The 17509-nt window shown below is 47.8% G+C and overlaps 1 protein-coding gene across 8 annotated transcripts in view; it reads left to right on the top strand.

Moving 5' to 3' along the window:
- Window positions 1-17509, top strand: part of LOC143207473 (uncharacterized) — a 398430-nt gene that overhangs the window by 150954 nt on the left and 229967 nt on the right. For 2 of the 8 annotated variants that reach the window (XM_076420994.1, XM_076420992.1), the window contains exon 1: window positions 1653-3239. The exons of 4 other annotated variants lie outside the window; for them this stretch is intronic. The gene's annotated coding sequence lies outside the window, so the exon portion shown is untranslated. Of the gene's footprint in view, window positions 1-1652; window positions 3240-3263; window positions 6440-6467; window positions 11775-17509 lie in introns of those variants that run through there. 2 more of the 8 variants (XM_076420993.1, XM_076420991.1) reach the window with 2 other exon arrangements.

Raw genomic sequence — 17509 nt, 5'->3', positions numbered from 1 at the left:
CTCTCTTGGCCGCTCTACACTCGTCCGCTCTCTCCATGCGCCGTACTGCCCGCTGCTCCTCGTTTCCGGCCGGTCCATTCTCCTCACGATGCTCGGCTGGCCTCCCTCTCGTAGCGTGATTCTCTCGAACGCCTTCTGCAGTTCCGACGCGGTCTTATATCCTCCCATCCGGGCCTGATCTCTTAGTCGTACGTCAGGGATTCCCTCAATCAAGTAGTCCGCAATTTCTTCTTCTGCCACTGGCACGCGATTGGCAAGAATTATTTTATCGTGTGCGTATTCTTGGAACGACTCGCTCCTCCTCCATGTCCTCTCCTCGAATTGTCGCCGGAGGACTAATCTGCTAAGTGGGAAATGGAAAACGCTTCTTAGCCTTGTTAACAGCGAGCCTACGGACATCTCTACGTGTTCAGGTTTCGAGTGTAGCCACTCCGACGCTTTTCCTTTCAGCCGCATTCCCATCAGTATTTTTGTCAAACCTTCGTCCAGCTTATACGTCGCTCTGATAAGCGCCAATTGCCTTTCCCAATTTTCGAATTCCTTCGAGTCACCGCTGAAAGGACAAAGTAAGTCGGCCAACGCCGTCACGTTCACCCTTTGAGACGTCACCATCGTGTTTTCGTGAGCTCCGTACTGTGACACACGCATTACCTCCATCTCGCGTCTCGCGATCTCCAATTCGCGCTGTGCCAGCTCCAACTCTTTAGAGCGGATCTCTAATTGCTGCCTGTAGAGGCTCTCCTCCAACGACCGCGACTTTACCTCGTCGGGAGGATCATCCTCTACATCCAGGTCTGACGTCCACGCGCCTGACGGATCTTGCTCGTTGAGTCTCTTTATCAGGTCGGCTTTCGATCCTCCTGCCGATATGCCTCGTCTCCTTGCTATTTCCCTCAATTCTGTGATCGAGAAGCTATCCGCGGACCTTCCTTGCTCCATCGCGATGATACTCTTCCGTCTGTAGACTGACTTGTGCTACTGGTACCCGCGGCTCACCGCTCTACTCTCTTGTTAATTTTGACTTGGCCTGAACTGATCCCGGACGAGCCCCCAAGATTTGTAGGGATTTGTGTCAGGCTGGTCGAAATCAACTTGATACGAAGAACAATTCGTTTATTAATTTGAATAACACTACTAAAAATACACTAGTTTGCACTGCTGGCTTCTCTAAGCCGAAACGCTCTCTCTCTCTCTCTCTCTCTCTAACTCTCTCTCTCTCTCACTCTCTCTCTCTCTTTCTCTCTAACTAGCTCTCTAGCTTTATCTTCCTCTCTATGTATTTCGACAATCCAACGATAACTCTGTCGCTCCCGCGACCTACCTCATATTTATACCCTACTGTGATTACGCAAACATTCATACTTTCTATCTCACACATGAAGTTCGCGGTCGTTGCCTCTTACGACTCTTTCTCTCTCACTCACGCGCTCGCTCTCTCGCAATCGCTCAGTAGGGCATTCACCTGTCCCCGTGTTATTGTTTCGGCAATTCGCGGGCGACCTATTCGGCAAAACGTTTGCCGCTTTTCCGTTCTCGCTCGCTTAACCGTTGACTCCTTTAACGGTTCTGACCCCTACAATAACAATTTCACTATAAATCTACACTGAAAGTGCTTAATCCCTTTTTGCACCATTGTTGCGGGTGATCTCAATATTGTCGACTCCAAACTCTACCGACAAGTACACGAGAGTAGGTTAATAAAATCAGTAGTACTTGCTCGTTTTAGTCAGACAACGGACTGCAAGGCCACGTATCGCCGTTAGGTCTGACCGTTCTTGTCTTTACAAGAATAACAGTGCTCCAACCAGTCTAGTCTAATCTCCCGTAAACGTTTTGAATTTGTAGAAACAAAAGCACAGTAGTTTAGTCTATTTATAGTCCGTTCATCGAGGAATTCTCGAACCGAGCACTAGCGAGCTATGCACCAGCATTCATTCAGATGTATAGCTGTCGCGCAGGAGGTAGTAATACCTTCGATCGAAAGAAGGGAACCGATATTAGTAGTTCAGACCGTTTAAGGTCAAACCGCGGGGAAAGTCCTATGAACAAGCCACGGAAGTATCGTGGAGACGAAGCGGACGGTATCAGGGAAAAGCGTTTAACCTGATCAATAAAATCCGTCGTTCGCTCGAATTTACATTGGTCTCCAATTACGAGGGACGAGAGCTTGCGGTTGACAGTTTTTCCCGGGGACTTTCCGTCAGGCAGTTGATGTCCTCGGCCGAAAAGAAAAGGAAGCGCGCAACGCGGGCGCGAGAACGCGCGCTGTTCCAGTGGAGCAGAAAAAATGCACCTGCGACGGGTAATAATTTGCGCCGTGGTCTGGAGGGAGCCTAAGGGACGGGTCGGGGGTGTCGTTGGGTGGTCGAGGATAGCTGGAAAAGGAAATAACTCGGAGGTGGACCACGCGTTTTGCTTGGGAGCTCGTCTCCGTACCAGCAAAATCGTACTACGCCCTATCCTTCTCCTCCTCCTCCTCCTCTTCCTCCTCCTCCTCCTCCTCCTCCTCCTCCGGTTTTATCCGCCTCTCTCTCCCCTGTCTCTTCTTCTCTTCTCCCTGTGCTCTCTCTTTCCGCCTGCCCCCTTGCTCCCTTCCTCGAAGGCGAGTCGATGCGTGCGTACGAACACAAGCGAGAAAAGTTTTACTCTCACCAACACCAGCTCACGGTAGCGCGCATCGAACTTCCTCCCGCCCCCCTCTCTCTCTCTCTCTCTCGTCTGTGTGTTTCACGAGCCTCTCTTTCTCTCTTGAGTCTCTCCTCTCTCCTCTAATCTAACTCCTCACGAGCCCACACAACCAAACCGGCGTCCCGACGGTGTAGCGACGCGGCGGACCTCTCCTCACCAATACCAGCTCAAAATCCTCCTCTGGCTCCTTCCACCTCCACCTCCGTCTCACCGTTCTCCACCTCCTCTTCCTACGGCGACCTCCTACTGACGCCGTGTACGACCTCTCGGGGTTGCTCGTGGAAAATCGGCGCTCATCGTCGACGGCGCGGCGCGGACGGTTTGGACGGATCTCGTTCGGCTGGCTAACGTCGATCACGGGTCCATCGGCTCCTCTTTTGAATATCGTCCACGGGGACGCGCTCCTCAGCCACACCGGCGAAAATTAACCACCGGGCTCTCGGTCTTCACCAGTGACCGCGTTTACTCGACGAAGACGACGACGCCGGGATCCGCGCGGAACCACCGCCGTGCGGCCGCATTGTCGCCGCTGAAGGACTTCGGACCCTCAAGTAAGTACTAGCTGTCACCATCGATTCCTCGCTGTTTGCGCTGGCTACCCGTCAGACTATACTTCATCTCAGTTTACGTCATCTGTCGGTTTTGTGTATTTGATCACCATCGCCGTAAGAAACCGTTCTCATTCAGAGATCGCTGAATCCTTCACGGATAAGTAGTTTGGGACACAATCGTAAGGTCAAAGACACAGTCGAGGTGGAAAGGATCAATCCTGACGAAGTGATTGCTACATGGTCCTAGTCAGAAGCTATGTTATTCTGGTGTTATTGTCATTCGAATCTTCTTGGTCAAGCTTCTTCCGCAGCGCAAACAGAGTGTACGTAACAAATTAGGCTGGTAACAAAGTGCTAAGTCCGAGAACTTTGCACAACTGATTTTCGAATAGTTTCTTTCTAAAGGCGTTACAAAAGAGGTAATGGGGTATGTTCCGTAATCTTCCATACATCCTCGACAAATCAAAGTTAACACTGGTACATAATAAGTTACTGAAAGGATGGTACAACGCTCTGATACATTCTCCTAACCACGGTCACTTTACGTTTTCATCCCAGAAGAAGAGCATTGTACTCTGACTTCTCCCAGAGGATACCACGAGTCTCTTCCTGGAGTAGAGACAGTAGAGACACAATACAGCACTTGCACTTTCGATCACGGACCCCAACTGTGGAGCCAATATATCATAAATCGCGAGTTCCAGGCGTTGCAGCGTTGCAACCGGGGTCGCGATTCCGGGGTTCGCAAGTGGGTGAGGTTGCCCTCGAAGTTCGCGGGAGAAGGCCTCGACTGGGGCAACGCGTGCACTTGGAATTTGATTTTTGTCAAAGTTTCCAAGGTGAACCGGTCGCGGCAAGTGCGCGCATCTGCAAGGGTGCACGGATACGTAATGGGGAGGGACGACGGGAGAGGATCAGAAGTGGCGGGAGAGGAGCGCTTTGGCTTGGAACTTTGTTCTTGTTCTTGCGAAGAACTTTGGCTCACCTTCCCTTGCACCCCTTCTTCCCCGGCCCCCTTGCTCCCCCTCACTCTCCTGCGAACTGCCCCCGGCCTCCTCTGTTGCCCCCGCGGAGCGTTCGCTCTGCTCGCGGCCCGGTGTGCCCGTGCCATTGAACAAACTAGTCCGCTCCAACGATAGTTACTTCTTTCTTGTTACGCGGCTACCAAGTTTCGCACCAACGCGCCCGCTTAGGAGGGAAGGTTGCGCCGGTGAACTTGGTACCCCTTGCCCCTCTTCTGTCTCCCCCTCCCTCCTCACTCTCTCACTCTCTCTCTTCCCGTTTCGGCCACGAAGGATCACCGGGGTTTGGGGTTAACGACAGCTGGCGTGTTTCGTCCTGGTTTCCAAAGACAGACCCGATCAAGGCCAAGTACAAGGGGACTTCTTTGGTACCATTCAGAGTTTCGTGACGTCGTCTTAACTTGATTCCGCCTGAACTTAGGCTTCCAGTTACTCGGAGCAGTAACCGAGACTCCGAACTTCTGTTTGGCCCCAACTATCCCTTTCTTGTGTGTTGGCATGACGATTATCGAGAGCTACGTATACTTTGGAGTCATTCTAAACTCGGTTCGATGACATGTTACTTCGGGAAAAAGGTGTTTGCGTTGTAGATTTATGTAGTCGTTCCGAGTTGGGCCTATTGGGTATTTCGTGGCAGAAGTCTGATTTGTTTGAAATCTATTATTATCATTCTTCTAGTTTGCCATTCTTCTAGTTTGAAGAGATGAAAGGATCTCTTTTTTGCAAGAGGAACTCTTATTCTACTTTGCTTTAGCATCTCAGATTGCATCTTCGAATTTGACGATCAGTTCTAGCTGATAATACTTCTTGTTTCCATATCAGGATTATTCAAACAATAGTTCTTTGTTGTAGTTTGCTCGCAGCGGGATATAAGCTAGATCCGACAAGATGGAGAAAGTTGGTTCTTCGTAACATTCTGTGTCTGTAAACATTCCTTCTTGTACCATCTGCGCTAAGACGGTCTAGCTTTACTATTATTGTTTTCGCAACGCTGCACACGTCTCTTGCTCCACTTTGCTAGTAGCAAGACCCAGCTGCTATTAGTAGCTGCCAGTACAATCCAGAACTGGCGGGGTCGAGAAATTTGGTTCTCCATAATTTTCTGATTAGAAAATATGCCTTGGTGTCACCGCACCAGTCCAAGCATAAAACAGTCCAAACAATAGAAAGCCAAAGTTCTGAGACAATCGTACTTCCTAGCATCTTTAACTGTATCTTTGAACCACCGGAACATTTCTAGTTACTTTTTATAAAACATTTCATCTTGATGCTTTACCATCAACTTTGACAATTGCAACAGTCGAACCACAAAGACATATTATTGTCTCAGCTCACGTTCCTCACTCCACTTCGCCAGCCGGGAGACATAATTCTAGGAGTCCGAGGAGCCAAATTTCTCCAACGTCTGCCGTATCAATTACAACACACGCCCATAAAAAGCAAAGTTCGGTCCCATGTCCCCGTGTCGTTCCTAAGCGATTCAGGATCGGATCCCCTAAAACACAACTTGCCGAGGCACGTCTCGCAAAGTTTTTAACAGGGACTCGGCAGGGGTTCCATTGACCCTGGGTCGATCGCATGATTAATTACTCGTCGTTCTTTAAGAATTCTTCTCTATCACCTTTCGTCCGCGAACGGCTCGGGAGACAAAAGGGGGGTGAGAGAGGGTGCCTTGGCGCAGATTGGGGGTAGGGGGAGAGAGCACGCGAGGAGAGAAACCGAGATAGAGATAGAGATAGAGAGAGAGAGAGGGGGGGAGACAGAGAGAATGAGAGAGTGAGTCGGTAGGGGAATTGTTACCCGAAGTTTAAACTTGGTTGTCGACTGCCGTTAACAAGGTTTGCCATGGGGCTGGTTCAGTAGTGTCTAGGTCTCGGGGTGTGCCACATCTCGCGTCCATGTTCATCCCAGCGTCTTGACTTCGTCATCGACGGCAGCGAGCGTTCTCGCCGCGACTACGTTCCCGGATCTAATCCGCGCAACGTCCGCGACAAAACGTCCTACACGTTCGACGTTGACGTCGCCGTCGGTGCACGTTCGCGTCGACGGGGTGCGCCACCCCTGTGTGCTGTCGTTGCGGTACCATCACCCTGTTACATGTGTGCTGTTCGTGGTTACCGTCACCAAATGATCCTCAATTCGTGCACCTTTTGTGGAACCTTACCTGTCGTCTGACGTGTATGTATTTTTCATATCCTTACTAGAAGAATTGATGTCTCATTCGTGATTAACAGAGGATGTTGAATCACAATATAATATTTACAGTCGACTCAGAAGAGAAAATTAATTGGAAGTCTCTTCGTTCTTAAATTGTGAGCTGGCCATCGCCTGATACATTCAGGATCCTTTTAGTATAGAATGTCACCTAACATGTTCAGTGGCGGTCGCAATGCAGAACTGACTATCGTCTTCTACCAGATTTAGAGGTGATTTTAAATACTTGCTTGATTCTTAAAGCGTGAGCTGACCATCGCCTGATACCCTAGGATGAATTTAGTGTTTGATAGAATTTGTATGATTGTCTGTTTGATTTTGATGATTAAGCATCATTGTTCACTGATAATAATGGGATATTTGATCGAGAAGACTTAATTTTCTTGATTTAAATTTCCATCTCGAATTTTTGGCACAATTGTGGAGATGACTGGAGTTTAACGTCGAAATAATGAAATGTGTTTGGCATACGATAGTGTTTTGTGGACTGATGTTCGTGACACTGCTCTTCCCGGTGACACCAGTTCAAACCGTCGGACAGGTTCGTGTCGGGTGGCGCACCCTTCAGAGGAATAGGGGTTGGTCTGGAGAGCGTCCGAAGATTACAGGGCGTTCGGGGCTTGAATTTAGGAGGAAGAATCGTAGTGAAGCAACCGGCAGGGGTGAAAACTCACCCCCTGTGCGTTCGCTGATTATATCGATTCGAGGCCTACCTAACGGAATTACTTCGAGAGTAGCCCTAACCTCGCACAACCTTAAAGCCACGAGCTAAGGGCCGTCGTCCGATATTTTGAAGGTCCTAGCAAGGTTCTGCAACACTTGCGTTCTGTTTCATAATTCTTCTGTTACGTCCCTAACAAATATCTTATAAATTTTGGACTGTTTAGACATTGTATGACATTCAATAATCCTGAGAACTCTCATTAAATTATCGGACACTAGCCCTGTAAATTTGGTTCCATTGAATAATTCGGTTGGCCATTGACATTATTATGAATATCTCGTGTACAACGATATAAAATACTTATCGTGTTTGAAATTGATCTGGTTTTACAAAATGAAAGTTTGTATTGTTGTCAGCTACCAAAAAGCTAGAACTGTGATCATGAATTAGCTAGATTATTAATTACTTCAGTTGATTTATCCTTCTTTTTCGAGGTTTCTTATACATTTAATTTGTTGTCTTTCCCGAAGATGAGAAAGTGGAGTGTGAAACGTATTCTTTTTATGAATAGGGTGACAAAATTGTGTTGGGTGTTTCGTCTCGGACGAAGTAATTGACGGTCGATATTAATTCGTTTACATGGTATTTTATCGGCGAGATAAACACACGCCGGGAATGATAAACCACCTGTCGGTTAAACGTCCCGGATTAAACAATAAGGAAGCGTGTATTCTGTTGCGAATCGCATGCATTGGCGTTATTCTCGCCGGGAGATATTATCGACCACCACGTTCGGTCAATTATGCAAATTTCAGATTGTTACGGTACTCCTGCGGAGCTAATATTCGCACGTTCCATGAACTTTTTTTAACGCGGATTCGACAACATGCAATTCTCACCGGGAGCTATTGAATAAAACATCTGTATTTATACAAATACGTGCTTACTCTAATGAAACGAATCTCTGTTTGTTCAGTGCACGGGTTACTCGATCGCGTTCATTCGATATACGATTTTATCATGAAATATGAATTCCATATTTCTCTTCTTGCACAGGATTTTCCATGGGAAAACAATTCTTGCTTATTGTGCAATCCCTCTGTGTAGCCATTTCAAAGATTGACCCTATACGAATGAGACTAGGAATGAAATCGTGTATCTTCGATGAAATCGTGACTAAGCATTGATCTGTTGTTATTCATACAATAAAGTTCTTTTCATCTCTGAGAATTGGATGCATGATCTTGATTAGAGTAAATTCGTACTATGTCGACATAATCCAAACTAGACTCAAACTTTAATGTACCATAATATTACAAACATCAGTAAAATCCCAACCATTGATTACATATTCACAAATAAGGATTTCTACACTCATTTCGAGACTATCTACAATTCTATAGTCTTTTGTCAATCTCGAAGTACAGCCTCGTCTCGAAGGTATTTCAACGCCTTCCGAAAAGGGGTGTTGGCTACAAACGAAAAAACTAGTATCCCAGAAGTGACTTGCGCTGGTTTTAGGAAGAAATCCGCACGCTGGCCGATCGTGATCGAGCGGATCGAGCAGAAACCGGTTATCCTGGCTCAGTAGTGGAACCGTCGGGCGTTCGCACGATAGCGTGATCCAATTTGTCGAAGAATGCGCTATCGCGGGTAACTGCGAGACGGCGCGGCGTAAGAAGAGGAGGTAGATGGGCGAAAGGGGTAGATGGGCTTGCGATGACGCAGGGGATGGACGGAGGGAAACGATAGGCGACGCGCCGAGGGACGGGAAGCCGAAGGGGCAGGCAATTAATACGACGCGGAGGCATGCACGTCGGCAGGCAACGGCGAAGGTTCGCTTCATTAGGGCTCGGAGCCACGGTGGAAGGGTTGATTTTTACCCCGAAAACCCTCCCACTGCCGCCTCATTGGTTTCCAATTATCGAAATGCCGTCGCCTTAAGGCATCCTCGCCATGCTCCCTGTCCGTCTCCTGTCCTGGATGCCTTCCACCCCCGACTACCACCCCTCAACCACCCCGCAAACGCGCCGTAATTTATAGTCGATACGCGCGAATCGTTTATTCCGCTCGAAATACGACGATTGTGCTTCCTTTCGGGGACGTCCTACCTACCGAGAATCGAATAGCTGTTCTGCTAGGGCCAGGGAGTTAGACTAGCTCTCCAGGATAAGTCTTGTTTACTCCCAAATCGACCAGAAACGTATCACTGCGATTCGGTCTTTATCGATTTGGGGCAAGGATTACATGAAGATCTATGAACTGTTCATTCGTTGTATGCATTCAAAAAGGCAGATTTTGATGTGGCATTTTGCTCCTTGATCCAAGGAGAAACCAGTGCCACATTGGCCGATGTGTATTTGTTGAACTAGATAGTGCTCGGACCAATTTTGTTGTTTCTTCAGACTACTTAAGGTGCCACGTCCCATTTTGTATACTTTTCATACTGCTAAGGGAGCTAAGCTCTAGTTGTAACAGTTTACGTCCGTTTTCGATTACTAGTTTCACCTGCTTTTATGAAGCAACAAAAGTTGACTTGTTGGTATCACTTATCTTCCTGATGTCAGGATCGCGAGAATGAATTAAATAGACTGGAACTTTGTGCTTCGTACTTGAACTTTGCGCTTCGAACAACTTAGAATGCTAACAACTTAGTTGAAGTATCTCAGACCAGGTTACTCTTCCAACACTCATTCCAGCCCGTGATTATTAATAAAAATGAAATTGTTGCTACCAATTTATCCCCGATGCCAAAAGAATCAAATTACTAAATAGATAGACACATGTGCATTCTTTAAGCTACCTAGGATACTATGGCCCAGTCAGATCGTTGCACCTCAAGTTATTCATCTCGCATATGTCGTGCCCAATTTTATCATAGACCGTTTGAAAGCCTTCGGTCCCACAGTGATCATCCCAGTAGAAATAGGTCAGTCCTCCCACTCGTCCTGATAAGAGCCCCTAAGGTGCAGGTCATTGGTAAGCTGGTCACCGTACCGGCAGCAAACAATGACCCTAAACAAGATTCCGGATCGATAGCCGTCCGCCGATATAAAATCGCGACTTTGATCAACGTGTAATTGGTTTCACCCGAATTCCCAGGGAACTTGCCGTCATGGAAGTTGCCCGGAAGTCGTGCCTGCCGTTTTCCCAAAAGCCAAATACCATTGGTTGGGAGCGACGGCACGGCCGGGCTTTTTCCAAGATAGACGCGTTCAATTGGCAGCGGGCGAACTCGGTTCCGCCGCCCTTTTATCGATCCCGATAAAAATAAATAATCATAAAGGGTAAAACGTCGAGACGCGGCCGAGAAGGACCGATCGACCGACGGACGAACGGAGTGAAAGAGAAAAGAGGAAAGAGAGGAAAGAGGGGTTAGAAAGCAAGCAACAAGGGGATGGGGCGGGGATGCACCGAAGGCAGATCGGCGAAGCGTCGCGATACACGGGGTACGGGTAGGCAGGGGTTTTCGAGAAGAGAGAAGAGACGGGTCTGGTGAGCTGTGTGTTGCATCGGACTCGGTCTTCTCGGTATATTTTCGAAACGCGACGAAACGGGTGAGAGAAGGGTGTTCCCTGGTGTTGCGCCGCGCGGCGCGAGATCCGGGGAATAAAGCCTGGGGAACAGAGCAGGGCGATGGTTCCCCCGGAGCCAGTAGAAATCCTGGAATCCCCACGACCGGCTTCCGCACCTGTTTTCCGGTGCATCGAAAAAGAGGCGGGCGTTCTTACGCGTGCCGGCGGACAGAACGAGGTGGCGCGAACGAGAAGAAGAAGAAGAGAAACGACGCGGCGCGCGACGACGACGACGGCGGTGGTGGTGCTGGCGGTGGCGGCTAGAAGGCACCGTAGAAGAGAGAAAAGGAGGTTGAGGTGGCGGCGGCGGCGGCGGCTACAGAATATGTGGATGAGGTGGATGACGAGGAGCAGTAGGAGGCGGCGGAGGAGTGGGAGGGGGTCGAGGGAGGAGTAGGAAGAGGTGTAAGAGGAAGAGGAGGACTCTGAGGACGAAGAGGAGCTGGGGGACAAGAGGGGGAGAGGGACGGCCGGGGTGAGCCAGCGGGGGTGGTCCAATCAGAGGCGAGTACGGGTGGGGCAGAATACCTCCGCCCTCTCACTCGCGTTACCTCCTGCGACTCTTCTCATCCCCCTTTCTCCGCGAGGTTGGAATCACCGCTACCTCCAGAGCCAGCACACCACCACTATCCACCTTCTTCCTCCTACCTCTGCCATCACCACCTCCTCCTCTTCATCCGCCTCGCCATCCTCCTCCTCCCGCCTGTTTCTGCGTGAGCGTCGGCCTCTCCTCCTCTCTCTGAAGCCCCCGCGTCTCCTGGCGGCTACCCAAGACAAGTGGCCGCGAGAGATTCTCACGGCATGAGCGGGGATCGTTACGTACGACCGACTGCGAGGATATCCACGGCCGAGGATTTCCACGACGATTTCCGCGCGAGTACGCGTCCCAAACCATCCGCCACGGTAGCGCACGACATGCTGCCCTCCGCGGAACCGAACGATTGATTGCGCTCATCTGGACACGAGCGCGGACACGGCAGGCGTGATATCGCCCGCGAGAAGGAGGGGAACACCCAGGTGCTTCGGTCGTTCGGTCGACCGATTTTCCCGCGATCTTACAGTAAGTAGGAGAAACATAGTTTTCTTTCTGTTATTCATCGTTATCCAACCACCACTGTGTCCAGAGAGTCTCTTGTGATTGGTGCGCTACTGGTGAACGTTCCGTTTCAGTAACACGATCGCCTATAGAACCTCCGATTTCTCGTCGATGGTGATCGTACACTACAGTGCAAAGTCCGTCGGTTTCTCAGCCGATCGTCCCGTGTCCTGCGAATCGGCAGCAGATTGTTTTCCGCTCGATGAGAGATCAATCCGACGATGATCGTACGAGCAGTCCGGGAAAAAGGGGAAAGAGTAGTGTGTCGGGCGCGCACGGTCGGGTAAACACCTGTGCGCGAGGTAGAAAGTCAGGAAGAAAGGGAACAACCCGGGATAAAAGATAAAGACAACGACAGTGGGGTGTGCTCGGATCGCTCGACCAAAACGCGGATGATTCGATCCTTTCTGAACCATTTCACCCGATTTGCCTTGGTGAAATATCGCCAGCCGTCTCGCGGTGAACTGGCACCATACGTGTACGCGTGTGCCTTCAACGTCGCTCGCTCGCTCGCTTGCTCGCATTCACCGCCGCGCCGCGTCGTTCGTTCAATCGTGCTGTTTGGCTGAACATTGTCGGACACTTCTACTGCTTCTGCTCCGTTGTGCATGGGAACCGTGTACCGTGCACCATAAACGCTCGGTATTTCGTTGCCTTGGCTCTTGGTGATCGTTGCTTCGGAATAGACGCCGACGCTGATTTCGAAAAGTGTGTTCCAATGATCCGATCGATTCTCCGGTGAAATTGAATTCTAGTCCACGTTCATGCCATTTTCCTTTAGTTTCATGAATGGAAGTTGTTAGGAGGGATGCTGGATGGATACAAAAGGCTTATTTCAGTGTTTACAAAATACAGCTCTTGTTTGAAGATTAATTAATCGCAGCTGCGGTTAATTTATATAGTACAATGTACAATTGTTAAATTAAGTTAAATGTACAATTAAGTTTTCCTCAACCGTTTATAATGACAACGTCGTTTCATGCTTAGTTACTGTTCGATGATGTTGTACAAGCACTACTTCTTCATTTACTTTTAAGCTGAGAGAAACCAAGGACCCTTTATGGCTGAATAGTTCGATTTTCCTGTCGATTCTGTTTTCGAAAAGTCTTTCCGATCGAGAAAATTTTCTAAGTCGGTCGGACGTCACGTACTACGACGAAATGGATAAAACGTGGACTGGAGGCGATGAGATTATCTCGGCCAATAAACCGAATGGTTCGGAATGACTGCAATTATTTCGTGGCGCGTGTTGCCAGTGCCGATTGGGCGAAACTGTTTCGTGATGAAGGGAGATAAAGACCTCGAGATACACGCGCACCTAATGCGGTCCAAGTTATATTGACTTGAACGAGATAATTCTGGGTCGTTTAGAAGTCGCTATCAAAAGGAGAGCTCGTGTAATATTTTAAACAGGACCTATTACCAAACAATACCTGAAAATCACGATGAGGCGCGATAACAATCTGTTCAAAAACTACCCTTTCAGAATAGACAATTTTTTTAAAATATTACCATTCGACTCACAGAGTTACATGAAACAAGGATTTCCAATAAGAATTGAAATCTCTCCAATTTTCAAAATTATTAAAAGTACTAAAAGCTACTAGAATCAATGCAAAAAGTTGTCAAACATTGAAAATGCTTCAATATGTCTAGAATGTTTATGGTCTTGATAACGGTTTCCTTTTCGAGACTCCTGTTTGTAGGATTTTCCAGCGAGCATGCAATTAAGCTTTTCTTGGCAGTATTTCGCGCTTTCCCGACACCCAGCGCGTTTATGATACTCCCTCAATCATCCGGAGACCGTGCAGAAATGTTCCCGCAAGATAATGCGGACTATAGCTACGTAGAAGTCACGGGAGGAAGGCGCTTTATCGTTCCGACTCTCGCGTATATATTTATATTTAAGAGGGAGGACGAAAGTTTTCTGACAACATGGCCGACGAGCGCGTCTCTTAGCTCTTCTACTCGCCGGTCTGCGCTTTCATCGTCTGGCAAGGACGACCTTTATTCTATTCTCGGCGCTTGCACGGCATCGAGAACCGCCCACTCGCAGCCTATCTTGTGAAGCAATATCCAACGGAAGAAAGAGACGAGAGCAGGCCGACCACGTCTATTACGGGGGACGCTCGTGAATTCGTTTCAATGAAAAAAAGGTGCACCGGCTCTCCTCGGCGAAGTTTACCACCGCCATTTTTCACAGTGGCCAACGAAACACTTCGTTTCCTCATTGGTTACTCTGTCAACTTACCATTCAATATCCAAAAATACACATTTCTTTTTTTATCATATTCACGAATTTGTTTAACAATTTTTATTGAACGATTCTTAACGTGCCGTAGGCTGAACTCGATTTCGTGAAAGGATTCGAGTACAGAAATTTCGATATCGTTTCACAATTATTTGCATTTGATCTCTTATGTTTGACTATTGCTGGGCATTTTTACTCCAATCGTATTTACTGGCTAAGGTGTATCTACTGATACAATCGGCTGGTAGACATGGAGAATTTAAAAATAGTTTCTGGTGTTAGAACAAAATATACAGTAAGGGGTTCGTTGTCAGTAGAATTAACCGGCCATGTACAGGCACAGCGACGAATTTTTCAGTTCTTTTCCTTTGAAGTGGACAGACCGATTCTAAACTGCATAATAAAAAAGAATCTGGCAGTTAAACGCACGATTTGAAGGATCGAACATAACCCTGAGAAGTTCAACATCATTAGGCTCGAAAGCTGCATACCACTGTCCAGAACGATCAAGCACGCAAAAAGCACCAACGCCGAGCGAGACAACACGAAACTTAGGGATTCCCGCGAACTTCCTGAATCAATTTCCATGCGGCTAATGCTCGTGCAGCGTCGTCGCCGCAGCCAAAGAAGAAAACAGTGTTGTGCATCGAAAGAAGGAACTCGTCAGGCAGATACGAGTTAACGAGTCCGCGATCGACGTGGCCGCGTCAAGCACGTCAAGCCATTTAAGCACGCAGTCACGCGAGTGCGGGACCCGCGGGACACGCGAGCATTTCGTCGAGGGATTACTATAGTGTTTCGCGTGTATGTGTATAGTCGGCTAATCGGCGAGCCGCCGAAAATCGTCCGAGCAGAGCGGAGACAGACTGTCGGCGGAGATAAAACGAAACGGGGGACACGCGGCGGAGAAGTCGCCGCGAAATGACGAATAGCGACGCCGATAGGGAGGCAAACGCGTACGAACGAATCAATGAATCGAAGGAGAAAGTGACACCGCGCACCGTGAATGAGAGAATGCCGCGGCAACGTTATAGAAACGCCGCGTTAATACTCTTCGTCGCTCATTGATCGTCAAGCGTATTGTTCCCATTGTGCCGCGTACACGTGCGCGCAATTAATACGCCGCCATTATCCGTGCGAGTTAATGCTGTAACAAATGAGACTCGAAAAACGATTAGACGAGTGATTTTCATTAACTTTCTGACGTTCGGCGATTAGAAACCAGACTTCGCGCTGTTCTAGACCGTTCAAATCGGAGGAATGTTATAAGATAAATAACAGAGTATCTTATGAGATGCATAGATTATTTTGAACTCTTCAGAATATTTAGATCTGTTGGTCTGTTTCATCTTTAATTTCGTTGAATTTTGTAGTCTCTTACTACTTACATGATGTATTGACACAGGGAGTTATATTCACACTTTTGGTCAAACTTTCGTTAAACATGGTTCTGAGGTGGTCAAGTTTGAAACACTTTTATGTACGTGTGTTTCGAAGCTGTCTAATGTGTCTGACCATTACTCGCATTTTCTACTTCGCCCACGGATGGACCTTACAAGTGCGGCATCATTTTACGCTTCATGCTTTCACATTTTGCCACATCTGTTTAGTATCGAAGGTAGATCCTACATTTTCAGTACACATACGGATCTCGATCTTTGTAAATTCTTAACAATAGTATCAATTTAAATAATAGTACAAGATGAGCTGTTGAAGAATCAATGTATTCTCACTCGATTGAGTTTTGAACAACGAAACTCGACACAAAAGCTCAAGACAATCTATTGTTTTCTAGACAGTCTATTGAAAATGTCATATTTACAACGTTCTAACATATTCGGTCACAAGACCGACATTCAAAGTAGTTATCTCAAAGAATGCTGCACCTCAGGAAATAGTATATCGCTCTGACATTCTAGAAAGTGAAAAATGTTCGTTCTCTTGGTTCCTGCAACCAATTTCTTCGCTCCCGTGCGTTCCTCTGGTTCCAAAATGAAAGAGGAAGCTGAAAGCCGCAGAGGAAGCCAAGGGGGGAAGTCAGGGAGGGAGGAACGGTATCTTCAAAGACCATAATCTCGCGGCGCTTCTTCCACATTCCTGCGTGCATCGGTCGCGCTGCAATCTACCTCGGTTATTTCCGATTCTATTCTCTTTCTGCCGCGAGGAAGCGGTCGCGGGGGCGAAAAACTGGGAAGAAAGGAGCGGCGAGAACGGCCGGGTAAGAGAACCGAGCCAACGGAAACTTTTCCCGTGCAAAGTACCACGCGGACTGGCTCGAGGTTATGAAATTCTGATGGCTCATAAAATGTAAGAAAATTTACAGACTTCGCCCCCTCGGTCTCCACCGCCCCCTCCCTCTGCGCGCCTCCCGACGTCTCACTGTTTCTCCACCGGCTGCGTGCTTCCTTTCGGTCCTTGGCCTTCTCTTCTTGTCCTGCTCACCGTTTCTCCTTCTTTTCGTCCTGCCGCCGACGGCTTTGCGAACTAAACGGAAGAACGGCTTGAGGGCGCGAAAGGGGACCATCGCGCTGGCAGCATAAACTTTAAAACCCGTGGCAATCGATTAGGGACTTTAGAAAAGAAGGCCTTGCTAGCCAGCCGCTTTCCACGCGATCCTGTCAATCTTCCCTTAAACCGCGTCCTTGTCTCGATACCCCCAAGGATCATCCTCGATTTTGATTCATCCTAAAAAAGATTGTAGTTCATTTTTAAAGAGTTCAAAGTAGTTTTTTACTGACTTTTCGGTGGAACCAAACTCGCTAGCTTGCTGTATTCTACGCGCTCCTTTCGATCTTTCAATAAAGCTCCTAGCTCAATATTCTCGCGGGTCATTCGTGATTTCGATTACTGTAGCGAGAGAGCAAAGAATTCTAGTTCACTTTTACAGTGTTTCATCAGGCTTTTCAATCACTTTTTGAGCTACTTGATCATCCCTTTTCGATTTATTGAAGTTCCCTTGATTTGACTTCAATTTTGTTAATAACAAAAACAGCAGACTCGAGAAAATAGTGATTGAATTAAAATGGGGATTGATATTATGGTGAATGATAGAAAAATGTTTTTGAGAAGGCTACGGGTTGTCTTGTGAGTTGGATAGGATGGTACAAACGTTTGGACATCGATTCTTAAATCCGAACTGTCTGGCTGATCAACGCGAGCCAAACGAAAGCCTGGTAACCAGTAATGAATAACCTTGTGCGAGTGGAAATGTTAGTCACGCTGCATCTTCTGAGAAGCGATTATTCCGGAGCAATCGACTCGAGCTGTTGCCAAAATTCCTGTATTATCGGTCAAATTGCAGCTGTTTGATAGGAGCCAATGTTCACGGGTTTTAGAACGTTATTTAGTTGCTGGGAATTGGCAAGTATTCAGAATGCAGTCGCTAAATTGGTCGGTTCCGAATTAACCGGTTTCGGAGGAATAAACTTGATGATTTGACGACTCTACC

This window comes from Lasioglossum baleicum, chromosome 3 (assembly GCF_051020765.1).
Source record: "Lasioglossum baleicum chromosome 3, iyLasBale1, whole genome shotgun sequence".
NCBI classification, from domain to species: Eukaryota; Metazoa; Arthropoda; class Insecta; order Hymenoptera; family Halictidae; genus Lasioglossum; species Lasioglossum baleicum.
The sequence above is the reverse complement of the archived record's forward strand: the minus strand, read 5'-3'. Positions and strand labels throughout refer to the sequence as shown.